We start from the raw sequence: 19,624 nt of genomic DNA, 5'->3' as shown, positions 1-19,624 counted from the left end.
ATAGCAACAATATGAAACTTTTGTTCCACTAGAGAAAATATCACTTTTCTGGCAAACAGCCTGTATTGCACATTCCTTCGAGGTTATTGTAATTCATTTTCTAAAAGAAAATTTTAACACTCATGCCACCAAAAATGCATAAATCTCACACAATGTGATCTGTGTGATCACCCGTAGAAGACAACTGTGCTGGTGAAATGTTTTGCCGGCTTTGATTTACACTGACGTGTAGAAAAGGCTTGGTGTTTGCCAGCACCCAGTCTCACTGGATTGGTGAGAATTGTTCTACTGGCTTGCCTCAATCCAGCACTGAGGTTTTCACTAGTTCATCATAAAATATTTAGTGCCATAAAATGGCCCCAGGAGTCTGTTCCCCCTTCCCTCTCCCCACACAGTTGATGAGCCCATCAAAGAGCAGTTTCTGGAAGAGATGGGAACAGCTCTGCTGAAGAAAGAGTTGAGCCCAAGTTAATCTAATTTTTTCACACACTGCATTTTTCTACAGAAACATTTTCTCAAATGCAAGATGGTTGTGGTTTTTTCTGATTAGGGAAACTGATGAGACCCTAAAAGTAGGTTGTTAACCAGCTGAATTTACCATGCAATGAAATCCTCTCCCACTACGTTTCCAAATCGTGGTCATTGCATTCCCTGTCGTGCCTGCAGGGGCAGCAGGAGCCACTGCCATGGTTTATCCCACCCACATATTTTGATGTCTAGCCAGCTGCACAGTTTGCAGCACGGGCCATAGTGGGGCACCTTGAAAGAGGCTGTAAACACTGTAATTGTCCCAGTAGTATGTTTTTAAGCATCATTTTTAACAATGATTCCTGCTTAGGGGTCTTACTTTAAGTACTTGAGTTATTACTCCGAAACACTCATGCCATGTAGTACTAGTTTATACTTAGCAAAAGAACACTTTACTTACAAATAAAAAAAAAATTAAAAAAAAAGTGTTTTGATTAATCTTAGGTGTTTTATATTCACTGGTCAAAATGCCCTTGTGAAGATGTTCAAAGCACAAGTGAGAATAATTGCTCAATAATACCTATACAACAACTTCCCTGGGTTAACCATGAGTTATGGTCAGGGTTTTTCTCCCCCTTTTTAACATTTAAAGTACAAAAAAATTTCATGCATATTAGAAGCTTTGGCTTTTTATGTTATATATGTATACTTACTATTTCATTGGGTAGGACTGGATTCACCAAAAGTGCAGCTTCATTAGAAGCGAGGTTTTTTTAAAGAGAGAAACAATTTTCATTCTTTTTAACCAATAATCTTCACAATACAGACCTGCAGCAAAAAGAAAGATGAAAGTGAACCTGTCATACCAGGAAGTCTGAACAAGGTGGAGCTGTGAACAATCTCATCACTGCGTTTTCCTGATCCTTGTGCTGTTTTCACAGTTGCAACTTCAAGCATTATTATAATTATGATGTTTATCACTTTACACTGCATAGAGGGGAGAAAATAAAAAATATGCATCCCTCAGACTACTCTTCATAAGCCTCATCCTGTATTTCTTCTTTTTTTCTTTGTTCAGAGGAAATATTTCCATGAAATATTTGGGATTATCAACCTATTTATGAGGCTCACTCCAAAATCTAGTTCTCCTATTCTTCACCAACTTTCTAGTAGCTCTCGGCTACTCAGTAAAAGAATAACTACACAGGGAAAATATATTTCCTAAATTTCATTCCCAGGAATATATGGTATTTTTTTTTAATTCTGTGTTGTGGCTATTCCATTGAATTGCAGACTATGAATACTATTTAAATTCAAAATAGATGCTTAAAATTAGATTAAAGTGTTAATACTTCATGCTGATCGTTCTAAAGACAATTTTCACTGATTTCTACATAAAGAAACTTATTCTTCTTAATGTGTTTCTAATTTTGCCATTAAACTCCCTGTGTATATTACTGAATGAGACCTTAAAAATGAGGAAATGAGTTAAAATTTTAATGATTTTTCTTCACTGCCTTAGTACTAGATGTTATTAAATCCTTGTTGCAAGCCCAAAGGAAAAAAGTTTATTAAATATTGTGTTATTTATCTTCCCTATTTTCTACGGGAAGGGATTGCCTTTATTTTGCTAGTACTTTTGCTTTTTGCTATAGCTTATTTCTAGATTTATAATTAATATTGTTATGGACACGCAGTGGGACGCCTTTCCCCCCCCAAATAGAGAGCTATGAGACAAGTAAATTGATTTGATTCAAAAACTGTTTCTAAAAGCTGAAGTTGATACCATCTTTGCAAAAGGACTGGTATGTGTTTGGTTGCCTAATGGATTTAGAATAGAGGTTTAAATAATTAGAAATCCTGTAGGGGCCAGCAGATACATGATAGAACTATGGTTTGCAGGTCAGGTTACTCTCAGTGATACAGGGAGAACAAAACAGTGCTTCTGAACTCAGGGGTGGTCATTACCAAGACACAGGTGCACTCCAAAAAAACCAGTAAAAATTAAGTTTGTTATGTGCTTGACTCTCTATCATCTATCTGAAGAGCTTTCAGATTAAATACAACAGGTATAGGAAGAAAGTATATCTCCTAATCTATTCTGATTAGCAGAGGGAAAGATAAAAAGACATGGAAATACTTACCCAGGGAATCTGTGGCACAATCAAGAACTGCACAAAATCACTGCAGTTCTACCCAGAAACCTTAAGCACAAACTCATATTTTTTTTCTTCTTGTTTATGCATCCATTAGTTTGTACATAAAATCTCAAAATTCTTATCCTGAGTGTTTCTAAGCATATAATATTACTTTGATTCAGCTGCTATAAATGTCCTGCTTAAGCAGATTTTAGAGGATTACTAGGGTCCCCGTAGGAAAAATGAATAAGATTTAACAAATATAATATTGAGAATTTGGATCTGAACAGCTTCTTAGTATTCCTTTAAAATGTTCCTTCATAAAATCAGAAAGCATAAAACCACTAGCACGTGAAAAGTGATTGATTTGTGCAAAGTCACAGATAACATATATGTTAGTGTAGAACATAAAATGTATAAATAATAAGAAACAATTTATTAAAATCTGAGTTGATAGGAAATGGGTTGAAGAGAATATCCAAAAATCCTGTTATGTAAGAGAAACAAGATCTAACAAGTAGTACAGCCATTCCTCATTATTTCTGCTTAACAAACTGTGATGGTTAAATCAAATTTTCTCTTTATCTACAAAGTATAATTCATTTAACATAATTAGTTTAGAAATGTATTTAAGAAAAACCTACAAACCTGAAACATTAAATTGGCGTTCCTACGCATTCCAAGGGATTCTGCATCAACAGTCAGAAGGTTTCAGTGTATTACTTAAAGTCTTGGAAACTGCCATCCACATGAGCAAAATACACTCTTGTTGCAGAAATGCAAAGTTACATAAATATATATACAATAAATATATATATATATATGTGACATTCATAATAAAATATTATCTTGTGACTTATATAAGTAAAATTAAGTGTCAGGCTGTACATACCACATATTATCAAAATAAACCTAGGATTGACTTTCAAGTATCTGAAGATATATATAATTTAGCATAAGAAAATATCTGTAACAAGGCACTTGCAACTGCACATGGATGGCAAATATTTTCATAGGCAGCAATTGATTATGGAGGACAATATGAAGTTTGACACTCCGTCATGCACACACCCCAGCTGTTCTGCAGACAACACACAGATAACCTAAAAGATTTAGAAATCCCAAGTCTGTTTCAAGTCTGAGCACCAAAAAATAAATCCCACAGTGCAACCGAGCTAAATGAACCACCTGAAAAGTGGTCACTGAAAGGGAAAGGGCTTATTTTTTGCTCTTCTTCTCCCTGTCATGAAAAAATAATTAAGTAAAACAGTAAAAAAAGTTTATCTATTTGCAGATAATGCATCATGAGGCAACGCTCAAAGAATCTACAAGCAAGGTTCCTGATAGAAGACTACCAGATAGTGCCAAGCTTGAGTGCCTCAGCTGCAACCCTGCCTGCTGATCATAAAGCTTTGTGTGTGGGTGAGGGGGGACAGCATCAATCTCATTCACCATAGGAAATAACATCTTCTATACAAATGTTTGTAGAGACCAGAACTGAATTTTAGCATATTGCTTACATGCATGGAGTGGTCTTGATCCTAGTTGAAGGCTATCCCTTCTCCGTATCACATAAAACAGACACGAAAATACACAACCACTTACATTCACGGAGTGCAAACACAATGCCTGGGGCTGAAGGTATTATTCTACTCAGATTTTCAGACAACTGAAAAAATTTTCACCCTTTCTTTTAGATGTATGCACCCTAGTCTGGATGTTTGTCATCATCTTTCAACGTGTCAGAAAAAAAATAAATAGCTTTACAAAGACTTTTTCCACAGACTTTGCAAAGGCATCTCTCAACCTAGCTGCCAGTAACTTGCCCTACTGAGGTCATTTCAGATGCAGTATTGACAGATTTCTATCAAACACTAAAATGCACAAAGAGATACTATTTAATATATTCAAATATTCTGAATATTCTGTTTTATTGAATCAGGGAGAGATTTTTTTTTTTAATGTCATGGACACGGAAGTGGAAGTGCTTTTATAGGATAATCGGTTTCTTTCAGTTGTTGCAGTGTAAACCAGTACTAGCACTACTAGAAAAATATCTATGTCAAGCAGTAAAAATGATGTAAATATTGAATATTTGACATCATACAGAAGGAATTGCATACATGGTTTGAATATGGTCATTGCTGCAGCTGCATATGTATGCTTTATAACTTCTGTTTGTCTCACTACCCACATGAGCAAACAACTAATTTTGGTAATCTGGCTGTATATGTGCCTGGTTTTCCATATAAACAGAATCAGAGCATGTGCAAAACAAATGCTTGTTTTCACTTTTTTCATCTGAAACTTCAGGTTATGGTCTTTAATGTGATCATCAACATCCCTGAACTCCTTTTGTCTTAACTTCAGATAATGATAGCAAGGGTTTCAAATTCTATATGGAAATACCAGTTTCTTAGTAAGAGATAAATAAAACTTCCTAGACATGCAAATCTTCTAAAACTAGTTTATATCAGCAGTGTTCAATTACATATGTGTACACAAAGTGACTGTCTCAAAGGTATCAAAAAGTATTTTCATTTAGCTTGTCAAATTAAAAGTGAGATTAAAGGAACATGGAAAATGAAGAAGGTATTATTATGTGCTTTCACTTTTATCTCAGAGGGCAAATATCTCTGATATAATAAACAAGAAGTAAAGATTTATAAAGAAGTGAATATGAGAAGGCAAAAGAAATGTTTTATCTCCTAAATTCGATAGAATTAAACTGTGTTCAAGATGAGTCATAGAAGCAGAAAGAAAATAGAAATCTTTATGTGGTTTGTAGTGAATGACCACACAGATGTTTTGCAGAGTTTATCTCAAGGGCTGACACATCTGCTTCTAAGAATTTAATTCTGTGTTACCTGGTGGTTTTACTTTTCCACACTTTCTCTTTTCCACCATCATTTTCCATTTTTAAGGTCTGGCAGTTAATGAAAAACCACATTAACAGGGTTGATATTCTCATGGGTGTCCCATTTCTTTAAAATCCTTGGGTAAAACCTAAGAATAAAATCTATCTTCTTTCTCTAAACTATTTTAGGAACCAGGACTACAGAATACCAAAATAATCCTCTTGGATTGTCATATTTCAAAAGGGGAAGGAACAAAATAAAAGGAAACAGAACAAAATAACCCCCAACAATATTTTAAGATTTGAACCAAGGAGACAATTCACCCTGCACAAAAAAATATAACTAGAAGAATAAAATAATCATATATATGCTACCTGTAACATAGTAAAAACATTTTCAAAGACAATGTGGCCTTTAGCAAATGATGCCACCCGGAGGAACCTTGACAGGCTCAAAAGGTGGGCCTGTGCAAACCTCATGAAGCTCAGCAAATCCAAGAGTAAGGTTCTACACCTGCGCTGGGGAAATCCCAAGCACAAAATCAGGTTGGGCGGAGAATGCATTGAAAGCAACCACGAGGAGAAGGACTTGGGAGTTTTGGTGGACAAGGAGCTTGACATCACCTGGTAATGTGCACCACTTGCAACCCAGAAAGCCAACTGCACCCTGGGCTGCATCCAAAGCAGTGTAGCCAGCAGGTGGAGGGAGGTGATTCTGCTCCTCTGCTCGGCTCTTGTGAGACCCCATTTGGAGAGCTGTGTCCAGCTCTGAGGCACCCCTCGCAGGAAGGATGTGGACCTGCTGGAGCAAATCCATAGGAGATCTACTAAGATGATCAGAGGGTTGGAGCACACCTCTTACGGTGTTCCAGCCTTAGAGAGTTGGGGTTGTTCAGTCTGGAGAAGAGAAGGCTCTGGGAAGACATTAGAACACCTCCCACCACCTGGAGGGGGCCTACGAGACACAGATGATCTTTATGATCCCTTTGAACCCAAACTTTTCTGTGATTATAAGACTGCAGTGTTGACGTCCAAACAAAACCAGTCACCTGTAAACAAATATTTACTATGTGCTTTTTAAGAACAAATCTTTTGCAAGTCATATTTGGCTACGGTTGGCAGATCAAAAAGGATTGGGAGGGATGCTTGAAAACACTCTCATTTCAACAGATATGCAAGGGTCTTTCTCTTCAGCTTTGCAGAAGAGTTCAGAACAGTATGCCCAGTTTTGGTTTGTATGTCTTAGTATATGAGGAAAGTAACTGTACAAAACATGTAAAACTGGACAGAAATAGAAATTTAGGTGTCATATTTATGTATCTATGTTTTGAAATATTTGCTGTTTGAAAAATGGTATTTTGGTGTAATAATCACAGACTTCTGATAAATATGAGATCATCTAAAAAAAAAGTATAAAACACAACAAGAGAGTTCTAGAGAAAGTACTTTCATATTTAATAGAAGTACAGGAGACATTCTAATAGAAACTGTGCCTCATCTTTGCAGCCATTTTTACCTGTTATAGTACACACAGTTATCTTGGTTCCCTTACCAGTAGTGTCATAGGTGGAAGCTATGACTCCAGTGGAATTTTGGGCGGTAACGATGCAGTCTTGAGCACCCTGAATTTAGCATCACCGTTGACAGGTACAAAGTCTGTGGTTATTGATGTAAGTAATACAACACCAGTTTTAGAGGAGAATGTAAGAGAGGTGTTTGTGAGAGTGAAAAACTATAATAACCCTGCAGAAGTGACTGCAGTATTGTCAGTGCCTTCTTCAGTAACCTGTGTGCCAGAAATAAATTTTTGAAATCTGTTCATTTACTCTCTTAATATATGGAACAGAGGCTTGGTCAGCCATGGGGGGAGGGTGTGAAAATTCAGGCATACAAATAAGAAGACAGTATTTCTTTGCAAATGCAATGAAGTCGAGCAACTGTGGGTTGCTCCGGCTGCAGAGGGTAAGAGTATACAGCTGCTATCTGCTCTGCAGGGACAAGAAGTTTCTCCACATAGTGGCCCTTCCTGAAAAAGCAAGAAGGAGATAATCAGCTGGGTAATGGGTAACACACTCAATAGACAAGATAATTGTAGAGTTCAAAGAGAACAGTAGTATGGACTGTGACTGTGAAAGCTCCTTACTGTGAGGAATAAAAAACATTGCATTTTGTCTCAGAAGATAAAAACTGGAAATTTGTTTTTCATCTTGGAAAAGGGGTGTATGGAATAAAATATGAAGAAATGCTCTCTGCTAATATGAGAAATTTGACTTTTTTAAAATATACTTATTTTTGGGTAGGAGACTTCAAGAAGATTACCTATGAGTTGATAAGCAGCATGTAAGAGTCTTTAACTGCTCTTTGTATGGGGACTATATGTCTACATTCAGTCGAGTTTTTAACTTAAAAAGTTCTTCATCTTTCTGAGAAAAAGAGGTTTAAAAAATCAAAAACTTTCTGTGATATTAAGAACATTTTAAAGCCTCCCAGTCTATGTTCAATAATCTATGAGTCTGAGATCAGTAGTAGTCATAGACCCTAGACTTCACTTACTACATCCTTTGTTTCACTGAGTACTTCAGTTTTAGGGTGTATGTGGAATTCAGCTTACCTAATTTTAGCCTTCAGAAAGTGTGGTGCCTTTCTGCTAGCCTGCCATCTTTAATCTTCCTCAGTTAATAGAGTGAGAAGGACACTTCACTAAGGTCATAACAAAACAGGAAGAATATCTAAAACAGATGGAGCAAACATGTTAAACAGATGGGATATGCTGTGTCTACACAATACCTTTTCTCCCCCCTTCAGCTCCCTCTCTCCTTGCTTTTATCACAGATACTTGAGGCACAGCTCAGAGAATTGGTCTCTCAGCTTTCTCCCACATTTAAGTGAAACACTCCTCCCTGTCAGGAACTAAGATTTACACTACCTTTAGTTCGCCACGACGAGCCATGTTTAGAAGACAATAAAATAAAAAAAAAAAGGTCTTTGGCTCCTGCAACTGCTTTACAGCTTCAGCTGGCAGCCAGTTGGTCGTGCAGATTCTGGGTCAGGTTACATAACTTGCCTTCTGCGGAGCTCTTCTTTTCCGAGAAATGCCAGAAGCAGACAGCCAGGACACTGCAGTGCAAGTGCTGGGCTTGTTATCTAAGTGAGGGCATCCCGTGGCATCTTCCCCGCCTCGACAACTGAGGTTTCACTTAAGTATCACCACCATTAGATTCACACCAGATGTTCCAAACAAGAGGTGCAAATGTTTTCCTCTCCTTCCACACTTAAAGTAAAATGTAGTAAATCATTCCGTGGAAGAGTTTTCATGCAATTCCAAAAACGTGTAATGGCCAAGGGTCACACCTCTTCCCCTAAGCCAGAAAGAGGTGTATCTGATGATCTCTTTATGAGCTTCGACTGAAAACATTAGTGTTCAGAAAAACCCCTTTGAACTGCAACTGCATTTATTCTTGAAAAAGCTGAAGCTATCGGTTCAGCACTAGAAAATTTGCTTAAATGGCCCGTTGAACCCTGGAACCCCTCAGTCCTTACCAGAATAATGCGCACTTGGATGGCATCCTGAAATAAGTTTTCATGAGTTTTAAATTTTTTTTTTTCCTCACAATTTGTAAATCTCTTTGTCGGAAATTTTCTTTACATATATATATATAAAATATTAAAAATAAATAGATTCTTCAAGATTTTTTTTTTCCTGGGTAGAGTGAATAAAAATGATCATGCAAGCATTCATTATGTTACAGCAGCAATGTTCTCCAGAAAATATTTTAAAAATCCAAAAAGAAAATGGGCTTTCTGAAACCTTTCTGAAACCTTCTGAAAGCTTCCAAAACCTTTAGTGCACAGTGAAATAAGCAATGGGAAATGTTTTGAAAACATGATTTAAGCTGAAACCAAGGGCTCTTTAGTATATATTTGCTGTCTTAGATAATTTGGTAAGTTTTCATTGCATCACTGACAAAATATGATTTTGTAACTATGAGAATTAATAAGAGAGAAAGTCATGTTTGGGATGAAACTTAATAGAATTACACCGGATATTTCACAAGTAAATTCCTGCTGGCTTTAGTGGAAAATGATATAAATAGTGACATACTGCAAAATCAGTAAAGGAAAATTATAATATTCTTGTTTAAAAACACTTTCAACAATTAGGATGAAAAGAGATCATCTATGGGAGCAAATATATCCATGACTGCACTCACAGTCTGTGATCTTATACTTCAAATGTGTGGTTATTATTCCAACTGCTTGGAAATGCAGACATGACTTATTCTTTATGCATTTTCTTCCTTCATGTTGTACTTTTATAAGTTAGTTGTAAGTAGTAACAAGCTTTGTGTGGACCTTTCTACTCAATCAAAATTAATACAATTGATGAGAGGCTCTTCATGGTAGCAAAATAAATTCTTTTAGACTAGTTACTATCTAAAATCTGCAGACAATGCTATTACAATTGCAAAACACTCATTAAAATATATTCTAAATATGTAAGACAGGTAGAATAACTGTTTTAATGACTGCCTCTTCCTACATGCTTCAGTACCTTCAGACATACCTGGCTAACAGCATGAAAAAAACCCAAATGCCAAAAACTATTTTTCTCTCTGTTTCACCAATGACATTTTCTTCAAAACATGTAGCTGTCATTTCTGTGAATGTTGAGCTTATGTCTGCATGAAGTCCTTTTGCAGGTTCATTGGCTATCTGAATTAAAAGAAAAAAAACATGAACTACATTTTTAAATTTTCTTTCTGTTTTTTTACAGCACTGTTGTGAAGTTAACAGACGGGCTCTGGCAATATGGAAACTGAACTTCCACTTTCTGAATGGAATAGATTTATCTACAATAGGTTTTAGTTTTAGTCAGATGAACACGCTTCTTATATAACAAGTGGGACTAAAATTTTGTGAAATTTAAATGCGGAAGAGATTTAGAGCAGAAGAAGATGTAAAATAAATGGTCTCGCAGAAATGGGTATAACAGTACAATAAATCAGCTGAAAGTTGAGTGGGTACATCCTATTATAATTTAATGGTCTTGTTTAGCCATTATATTATCCCATTTTCAAGCAGCAGTTTCCTATCCTACCTGGCAAAAAGAATGGCCAGGCAGGAGAGCCAGCATCTTGATTCAAAAGTTAAGGATTGCAAAAGGTAAGCAAGTTCAGTGAGTATGAAGAGAGAGCATAAAATCACAGAGATCACAATATTTGTTCCTTATAACCTCTACTAGGCACCCTTGATTTTTGGTGTGTGTTTTCCTAAGCTAGGGTTGTTTTCTTTATTTTCAGTTTTCATATAGTAGTTATAAATGGACATTTTTCTCTGGAAACATGTCCAATTGCTTTTTGAAACCATGTAATCTTTCAACCTTTGCATTGTTTTCAGCTAGAGTATCACTGAACTTTTTGGGGTTTTTTGTCTGTTTGTTTGTTTCAATTGGCTAACTAATGGTTTAATTTGATGCCCTCTGTACAGAGGCATGGTATAAATCTATACTCCTCTTCACAATTTTCCATTGTCTTTTTTTTCCTTTTCCTGACTGCTGCTCTTAGGTCTTCACAGAACTGTGTGTCACAAGTTCTCAGCTTGCTCTGTAGGCAGAGTTAGGGTTTTTCACCACATGCATTAAGTTTATCTATACATCTGCTACTTTATTGGTCGTTTTACTGCAGGAGATTCTTCAATAGCTCTTCAGTTTGCTTTTGTTTTTACTTCTCTGTATGTGTTCAATAATGACACCTCACTGATCATCCCCTTTTACAGGGCAGTGACAAATGGAATGAACAGAAGTGATCTCAGCAGAGAGATTAATGGGGTTTCACCAACTACTTGCATCCCTATGAATAATATTTATTTCTGTGCTTGGTTTCTGTTTTTTTTTTTTTTTTTAACCAATTACAGACTCTTTCTTATTCAGTGGTAGATTATTTGCTTTACCACTCTTTCGCTGGAGGCTTTGCTGAATATTCTGAATGTCAAGAGTACTAAAATCCAACTGGTTTTCGCCTTTAACCCTTTGAAAGACCTGTAATTGATTTGTGAGGCCTGATTTCATTTACAAAAGGGAATTCCTGCACACCATGCATAAATCATGATGTCTTCAAGCCATGGCACATCCAGTGTAACAGAGGCATTGTTCTTGGGTAGAGAGAAGAGTCGGTGTAATATAATACAGGAAATGAAGAAAAAGTTAGGAATTGTATGACTTTCAATAGGCAAAATACAAGCCTATAAAACAAACAGCATTATGAATAACATTCTGTTTCCAAAAGGGATTTAAATACATTCTTAAATTAACTGCAAAACTGAAGATACCATTTTAGCATGTCTACAGATAATAGGTTCCACTCACATGCTGAAGTACTACTCTGAGTACACTTTCCCAGACTCAGATCAGACAATGGCAAGTAGCTTAAAGTCATGTATGGCTTAGAGGATACCTTATCTTGGAAAAATATTAATTGTGGTCCTACACATCAATATTTTTAAGGCTAAACTCTTGAAAACTATCTTCCTCCCTTGTTTAAAAATACCACTGTACACCTCAGACACGTACACTCCGACAATTGCCTTTAACCCAAGCCTGTTGCAGTGTATCTTAACCCAAGCCAGCAGGTCCCTGGAGGCAGAATTCCATTCCCTACATCTAACTTCTTCTCTTTGCCGTAGGCCTTCAAGGCACTGCACAAAGCTAGACAGAACTTTACCAAGAAGCTCAGAAGACCTCAAGAAACTTTGGTGTAAGTTGTGTGGAGTGTCTGACTAAGCTGTGTTAGAAAAAGCTGCTCCAGGTTATTGTTTTTCTCAAAAGTCTTAGCAGGTTTACTAAATGGTTGAAAGAAGAACAGATTGGTTTTAGATAACTTGAGTTATCTAAACAGTAACTTAATTATAGCCAAATGCTAGAGTAATTCACTAGTCTATCTGAAACCATTATTCTTACTTGCTTTCATGTGCTAGATCACAGTTTAAACTAAAGATATCATACATCCTCAGTTCTCACTAATGAATCCATTATTTTTTTCCCTAAAGGATGCCAAATTCATACAAACTCACTAGAGAGGCAAGATAAGAAAATAAGCTTGTTTTAAAATGGAGACAGCTGCAAGTTTACTTATTCTTATTTTTGTTTTGATGGTGAGAAATCACTACTCCAGAGGGAAAAAAGTGAAATATTAAGGAAAAAAGGAGCAGAAGAACCTGATCCCTTCTAGAGAGTTCTTTGTGACCTTGAAGAAAGTTGTTTTAGTCAAATGTTGCTTGATACTTAGCTTAAGTTCATCCATCTGACAGTAAAAATGACCTGGATTCAAAAGGTGATGAATAATAATCAAGCATGGCAAGAGATGGCGTGAGGAACTTGGAGAATTTCTGTCAGTGAAGTTTGCTAATAACAGCTTAAGCAAATGCCTGTAGGGAGAGATCTAGGCATCTCAAGCCCAGCTTTGGAACAGGAAGGGATGGGCACTCAAGCTCCAAGAGCATTTCCTAAGATTGCTTTAAGCATCTTAACCTTAAAAAGTAATTTACAGATAGATAGACAGACAGATAGACAGCTAGGTAGATAGATGTGCTTTGAAAAGGAAGGAATTTTCATCTGTCACCCTAAGTAAGACTCAATACAGATTCTGCACTTGGAATAAAGAATGAATGTTTTTATAACTTAGATGAGTTTATTAGTTTCTCATTATGTACTTACAAAGGGAATGAATGCTCACATGAGGTATAGAACAAAGAAGCTTGGCCTACATTTTAGTGTAAATTCCTATGATCCATACTAATCCCATCTTATGGGAAATACTGTTAACTATTTTTTCTGCAAATGTTCTAGTTTGCAAGTGTGTAAATTTTGGTGCAATTTAATAATGCTATGTTCTTAAAAGATACATTAAACCAACCTGCTAAAAATACTTCAAAGGAGAACTGATACCATAATGTCTCTGGTAGACTTGCAATTATAAAATGCATGACAGATCTTGAGCAGTGACAACTCAATATTTTTCACTAGCAGCACTTATTTTCTCTTACATTCCTTCCACCTCTTGCAGCCCTGTAGTAATGGCCCCTGGTGTACTGCATTTTTTCACAGTGTTTTTGCAGTTTTTCTGTAACTAGGAACTGAATGCTGGAGAAAAATGTCTCCTCTTGAGGTTAGTCACAGGGACAGCTCGCCAGAGCATACCTGGTCTGTAAATATTAACTCATGCTGAAGGACACCTGACTCCACTTAATTCTCTCTCCCTCCTCTGTCCATAGGCAGAAGCTAAATATGCAGGGATATTTCTATCTTGGCGGACTTCTATTACAAAATAACAAAGTAAACTTAAACTCAAGAAGACTCTGTAGCATTTTGTGGCTTCAGAGCTGCAGAGGTTAATACCAAGAAAAGGGAGCAGTTAGTATTTATTCCACAGGTGCTATGCCAGCAGATCACAAAAACTGACTTTCTGATCAAAAATTCTGATGAGAAGACAAAAGTATATAATATGTTCAGAAGGTTTTAAAAGTAATCAGTTGGTGACTCTTTGACCCAAGCAAAGTAACTTCTTAGCTCTGTTTTCTCAGGGGCATGGAGATCTCAAAAGTTCTTTTTAACTACAGAGGGACAGCCTAAATTCTCAAAATGTCCATTATATTGTGCCAGATCATAGAAGCTGAGGAATGCCTTCTATGGAAAAATCTACACAGAGCCATGTGCAAGTGTAAGTGATTTTCTGAGTAAGAGAAGCATTCCTTAAGACACCTTTATTTATAGAATCACAGGATGGCCTGGGTTGTAAGGGACTGTTAGATCATCTAGTTCCAACCACCTGCCATGGCCAGGAATACCTTCCACTAGACCAGGCTGATCAAAGCCCAATCCAACCTGGCCTTGCGAGGGCAACTTCCAGGGATGGGACATCCAGAGCTTCTCTGGGCAACCTGTGCCAGTGCCTCACCACTTTCATGGTAAAGAATTTCTTCCTAATATCTAATCTAAATCTACGCTCTTTCAGTTTCAAGTCATCACCCCTTGTCCTCCTGTACAACATGGCCTTGTAAAAAATCCCTCTCCAGCTCTCCTGTAGGGTCCATTCAGGTATTGGAAGGTGCTTTAAGCTCTCCCCTTCTCCAGGCTGAACAAACTCAGCCCTTTCAGCCTCTCTCCATAGGAGAGGTGCTGCAGCCCTCTGATCATCTTCACGGCCTTGCTCCAGCAGGTCCACATCCTTCTTATGTTTGGGGGCAGATCTGGATACAGAACTCCAGGTAGGGTCTCACAAGAGCTGAGCAGAGAAGCAGAATCACCTCTCTCCACCTGCTGGCTACACTTCTTTGGATGCAGCCCAGGATGCAGTTGGCTTTCTGGGTTGCAAGTGCACACTGCCAGGTCATGTCAAGCTCCTCGTCCACCAGAACTCCCCAATCCTTCTCCTTATGGTTGCTTTCAATGCATTCCCCACCCAACCTGATTTTGTGCTTGGGATTGCCCCAGTGCAGGTGTAAGACTTCATGGGATTGTCACAGACCCACCTTTTAAGCCTGTTCAGGTCCCTCTGGATGGCATCCCCTCCCTCCAGCACATCAACTGCACCACACAGCTTGATGTTGTCAGAGGACTTGCTAAGGGTGCCCTTGATCCCACTGCCTGTGTCACTGGCAGAGATGTTGAATAGTGCTGGTCCCAGTACCAGCCCCGAGGAATGCCACTTGTCACTCATCTTCACTTGGAATGTCAATCACAGCTCTTTGAATGTCACCATCCAGCCAATTCCTTATCCACCGAGCACTTTCCAGGAGCATCTGATCCATGATCTGTCCAGAAAGAGAGGTGAGACTGCCTGACCTGTGGTTCCCCATTTCTTCCTTACGTACCTTTACTAAAATGAGGGTTATTTTTTCCCTTTTCCAGTCCATTGGAGCTTCACCAGGCTGACACAACTTCTCAAATATGACGGATAGGGACTTAGTTACTTCCACCGCCAGTTCCTTCAGGACCCATGGATGTAACTCCTCATGTCTCCTGGACTTGTGCACCTTCATGTGCCTTAGAACAAAACCAGTCTTCTTCTGCAGCAGGTTGTTTTTCATTCTCCCTGCCTTTGCCATCTGCAACTTCTTCAGCTTGGGCAGTGTGGCTGGAGCACTCGATGGTGAAGACTGGGGGAAAAAAGGCACTCAGTAGCTCAGTCTTCTCCATGTAATATCCTGGTAATCAGGTGTCCTGTTTTCCTTCCAGAGAGGGCCCATATTTTCCCAAGTCTTCCTGTAATCACCAATGTACCTATAGAAGATTTTCTTGTTGCCTTTGATGCCCTTGGCCAGAACCAATTCTATCAGGGCTTTAGCTTTCCTAGCTTGATCTCTGGCTGCTCGGACAATATCTTTGTATGCCTCCCAGGCTACCGGTCCTTCCTTCCACCCTCTGTGTGCACCCTTGTTGTGTTTGAGTTTGTCCAGGTGTTCCATGTCCATTCATGAAGGCCTCCTGGCATTTTTGCCTGACTTCCTCTTTGCTGGGATGTATCACTCCTGAGTGTGGAGAAGGTTGTTCTTGAGTATCAACCAGCTTTCTCTGGCCCCTCTTCCCTTCAGGGATTTATCCCATGGTACTCAAATAAGCAGGTCTGCTCTCCTGAAGCCAAGGGTAGTGAGCTTGCTGTGCACCCTCCTCACTCCCCTAAGGGTATCAAACTGCACCAATTTCATGGTCACTGTGGCTCAGGCTACCCTTGGGCTCCAGCCTTTCCTTGCTGGTGAGAATGAGATCCAGAATAGCACCTCTCCTTGCTGGCTTCTTTATCACTCGGAGAAGGAAATTGTCATAAGTGTATTCCAGGAACCTCCTGGTGCTTATACTCTGCTGTGTTGTCCCTCCAACAGCTATTGGGGTTGAAGCCTCCTGTGAGGACCAGGACTTGGAAAGGTGAGGTTGCTCCTCTCTGTTTGTAGAGGGACTCACCTCTTTGGTCTTCCTGACCAGGTAGCATGTAGGAGACCTCCACTATAATTGTCACCTGTCCCTGCCCTCCCTTTAATCTGGATCCATAAGCTCTCAACTGGTTCCTCATCCATCCCTGGGCAGAGCTCCATTCACTCCAGCAGGTCCATGGCACAAAAGAGAGGGCAACACTTCCTCTGTATGAATAATCCTACCCAGGAGAAACATTAAGTCAAATATCAGCACATCAATCTGAACTCTGATTTCTGTCCAGGAACTGCAAGCATGTCTCCTGCATTTTATTGCTTTAGTGGATTGATGAATTCTTCATTGCCCAAAGTGTTTCCCCAAGAATCTTACCAAGAATTTTGTCTTCAACAGCCTTGATTTTTGTCCTTTTTTTTGATCAGCACTGGTGCACACAATGATTTGAGTTCCTTGATGTTCAGACTCTGGTTTCTACAGATGCACAACATCATTAGGGAAGATTTGTATTTCTGTTTGCTGCTCTGACACTTCTGATCCTTGCTTCCCTTTCCTTCAGTTCAGAGTTCCAGTAATTCTCACTTTTTCCCAATGAAACTAAAACAGATTCTTTTCTGTTTATGTACCTCTTAAGTGTCATAAAAGTGTCACAGCAGGGAGTCTCACACCTCTGTAAGTTGCTGCTTCATCCTGATGCTGCAGCAGGACTCAAGCTCAGCCCAGTTAGATGTTTCATTTGAGAGAGCTGTCAACCCTTGACAGCTACAAAAGCACTGCACCTACTCGCTATTAGCAGTTCTACAGATGGAGAAGAAACCATCCCCCTGATGCCTGAACTCATAAACATCCAAGCCTTGCCACAGTGGGAATGTCTGCTTTCCAAACCTGTAAGTACAGACTACCTGCGCTGCATTCACTGTGCTTTTAGATTCAAGTTCTTGAAGCCAGAGTCTTGGAGGAGACCTGCTCAGTTTTTTTTGCATCATCTCAGCTGCTACACTATACGCTGACCTCTTCCCACAGATTCCTTATTTGGCAACACCATTTCTCAACCTAGGCACACTTCTGCAGCACAGGAAGACTTCCCACACTGCCCCAGTCCCGGCAAGAGCCTTCCCCTGGAAGGCAGCATCCACCTCGCAGAGCTGTGGCTGGATGGCATCTCAGACACTGCAGGGACAATTAGTCCAGCAGCTCTTGAGGGCCTTGGTGTGCGGTGCAGTGGCACCATCGCTGAGGACACGTGTGCTTTTCTAAGCCAAGCTGCTGATCCCCGTTTTGTACAGCCTGCTGTGCAAAGTTCCATGTTTGCTGGCTGCGTCTCAGCTCCTTTTTCTGGCCTCTCTTACCACCATTTGTATAAAGCATCTCAACTAAACAACAGCCTGGCAAGCAGCACTTCTGTGAACTACATCCTCCAAAGGGATACAAACCTTTTATCAGTTTTACTAAAAATGACACAGCATGAGCAGTAAAATTAAAAAGTGATTATAATTCCATAAAAAAAATTAGAAACACACAACACTGAGAATCATTCATAGCAATGGCATATGAACAACCAATATGCAACATTTCTCAGAGTTAGAAAATGATAAGTGATTTATGGACAATGGTTAGACATAAATGGGTTGTAAAATCTTCACATAGAAAGGACTTCAAAGAATAAGCCTTAAGACAGAAACTGCTTTCTAGTAGATTTAAATTTTCTGAGTAAAAGGAATTCAATGGAATAAATACACTTATGTACTGAAATTACCTGATGAAACGTCAATAGGCTTTTTGACTGACAACTTTCTGATGTGTTTCCAAAGGAGTAGAAGTTATTCTTTTGAAATTTTACTATTTTCAACACATTTTTTACTTTTGTTTTGCTGAACTTGTTTTCTCCCCTGTATTAGATTTATAGATAATTTAAAGTGGTTGGTTAATCTGCACTGGGACATAATTCCACTATAGTTTCTGAAATGGCAAATACATACATTTTTACAAGCTGCATGTCTTCACCAAAAAGTTAGCAATTACCAAAGGGAAATTCATCTGAGTGCACAAATTATTTCTTTCTGATTTAAAATTTGTCAGTTCGTAGGGTAGCTACAGGAAAAGGACAAGAACTGTGTGGCCATTTGTTACAAGTGAAGAGCAGGTGCAGGTCCCTCAGGGATGAGGCAGGATTGAGGAATCTGCACTGAGCAAGTGACAGCCTTGGTTTTCATGAAAGCCAAATGTCACCACAGTGCGAGCCCTGGGACACCGGCGCTGATCAGATGAGGAGCTGGTGGGGAGCGAAGCTCAGGGGAAAGCACGGCAGGGGTGAATGATAAAACTTGTGCTGATTAACACTTGATGTATGTGCAGTGTCCTGTTTAGCTCACTGTGGAGCTGTCTGAGCCAGTGCAGGTGCTGCCGTCCAGCTGCTGAGACGACGAGATAAAACATGCTTGGGACTCTACAAACTCAAATTGGAGAAGGGAAGAAGAGAACTGGCTACTGTAACAACAAGAAAAGAAGAGCTTTGGACTTGGATAAGGAAATGAAAACTATCCTGGGTTACCATAACAAAGTCTTCTCGCACGCTACACTATTTAAGATATATTTGAAGTCTCCAGGGAATATTCCACATTTTTGACACCAACAGTGTTTTGGGAGGAAGCGCTTTTCTGCTATACCACTACCAATTTATCAGTTCTAGTTACCAGATTAGAATGTCCATGTATACAATGTCAGCCTTAGTCTAGACAGCATTGTTTTCTGTTTTTCTTTTTGATGACCGCTGTGGTACAGGGCGATGCCACACAGTAGCCTGCCAAAAGTTCCACTTACAAGACCGTTTTCATCTCTACCCAGCAAGGTAGGTGAAGACAAAAGAATAGAAGAAGCAGTTTCTTAGCTGTGGTTTAGAAAAAGAAACTAGAAACTGAAAAGAAATCAGGATGTGATTTGTTTCTTCCTGATGCCACCTGCTGGGCAGGCAAGGAAAGAGCGTGAATTCTCTGCAGCCTGCCCGATAGGTAACACCACGGAAGGGGGGACCATCATGTGTATTTCTCACCAGACACAGTCAGTTCACTTACTGCTTCTTCCGAAAGATTTTTTGCTTTGGCTCACATATCTTTGGCTTCTGCAGTTTATCTTCCTCTGCCTCTTCGTCCTTCTCAGAAGGTTTCAAGAGTCTTTATCGCCTTTTTCTCTCACTCTAGTCTTGCCTCTGGGGGTTGCCATCAGCAATTAAAATCAAACTGCACT

Source organism: Myiozetetes cayanensis, unplaced genomic scaffold, assembly GCF_022539395.1.
Source record: "Myiozetetes cayanensis isolate MyiCay16 unplaced genomic scaffold, myiCay2020 scf4, whole genome shotgun sequence".
Taxonomy (NCBI): Eukaryota; Metazoa; Chordata; class Aves; order Passeriformes; family Tyrannidae; genus Myiozetetes; species Myiozetetes cayanensis.
This window is presented reverse-complemented; position numbering follows the sequence as displayed.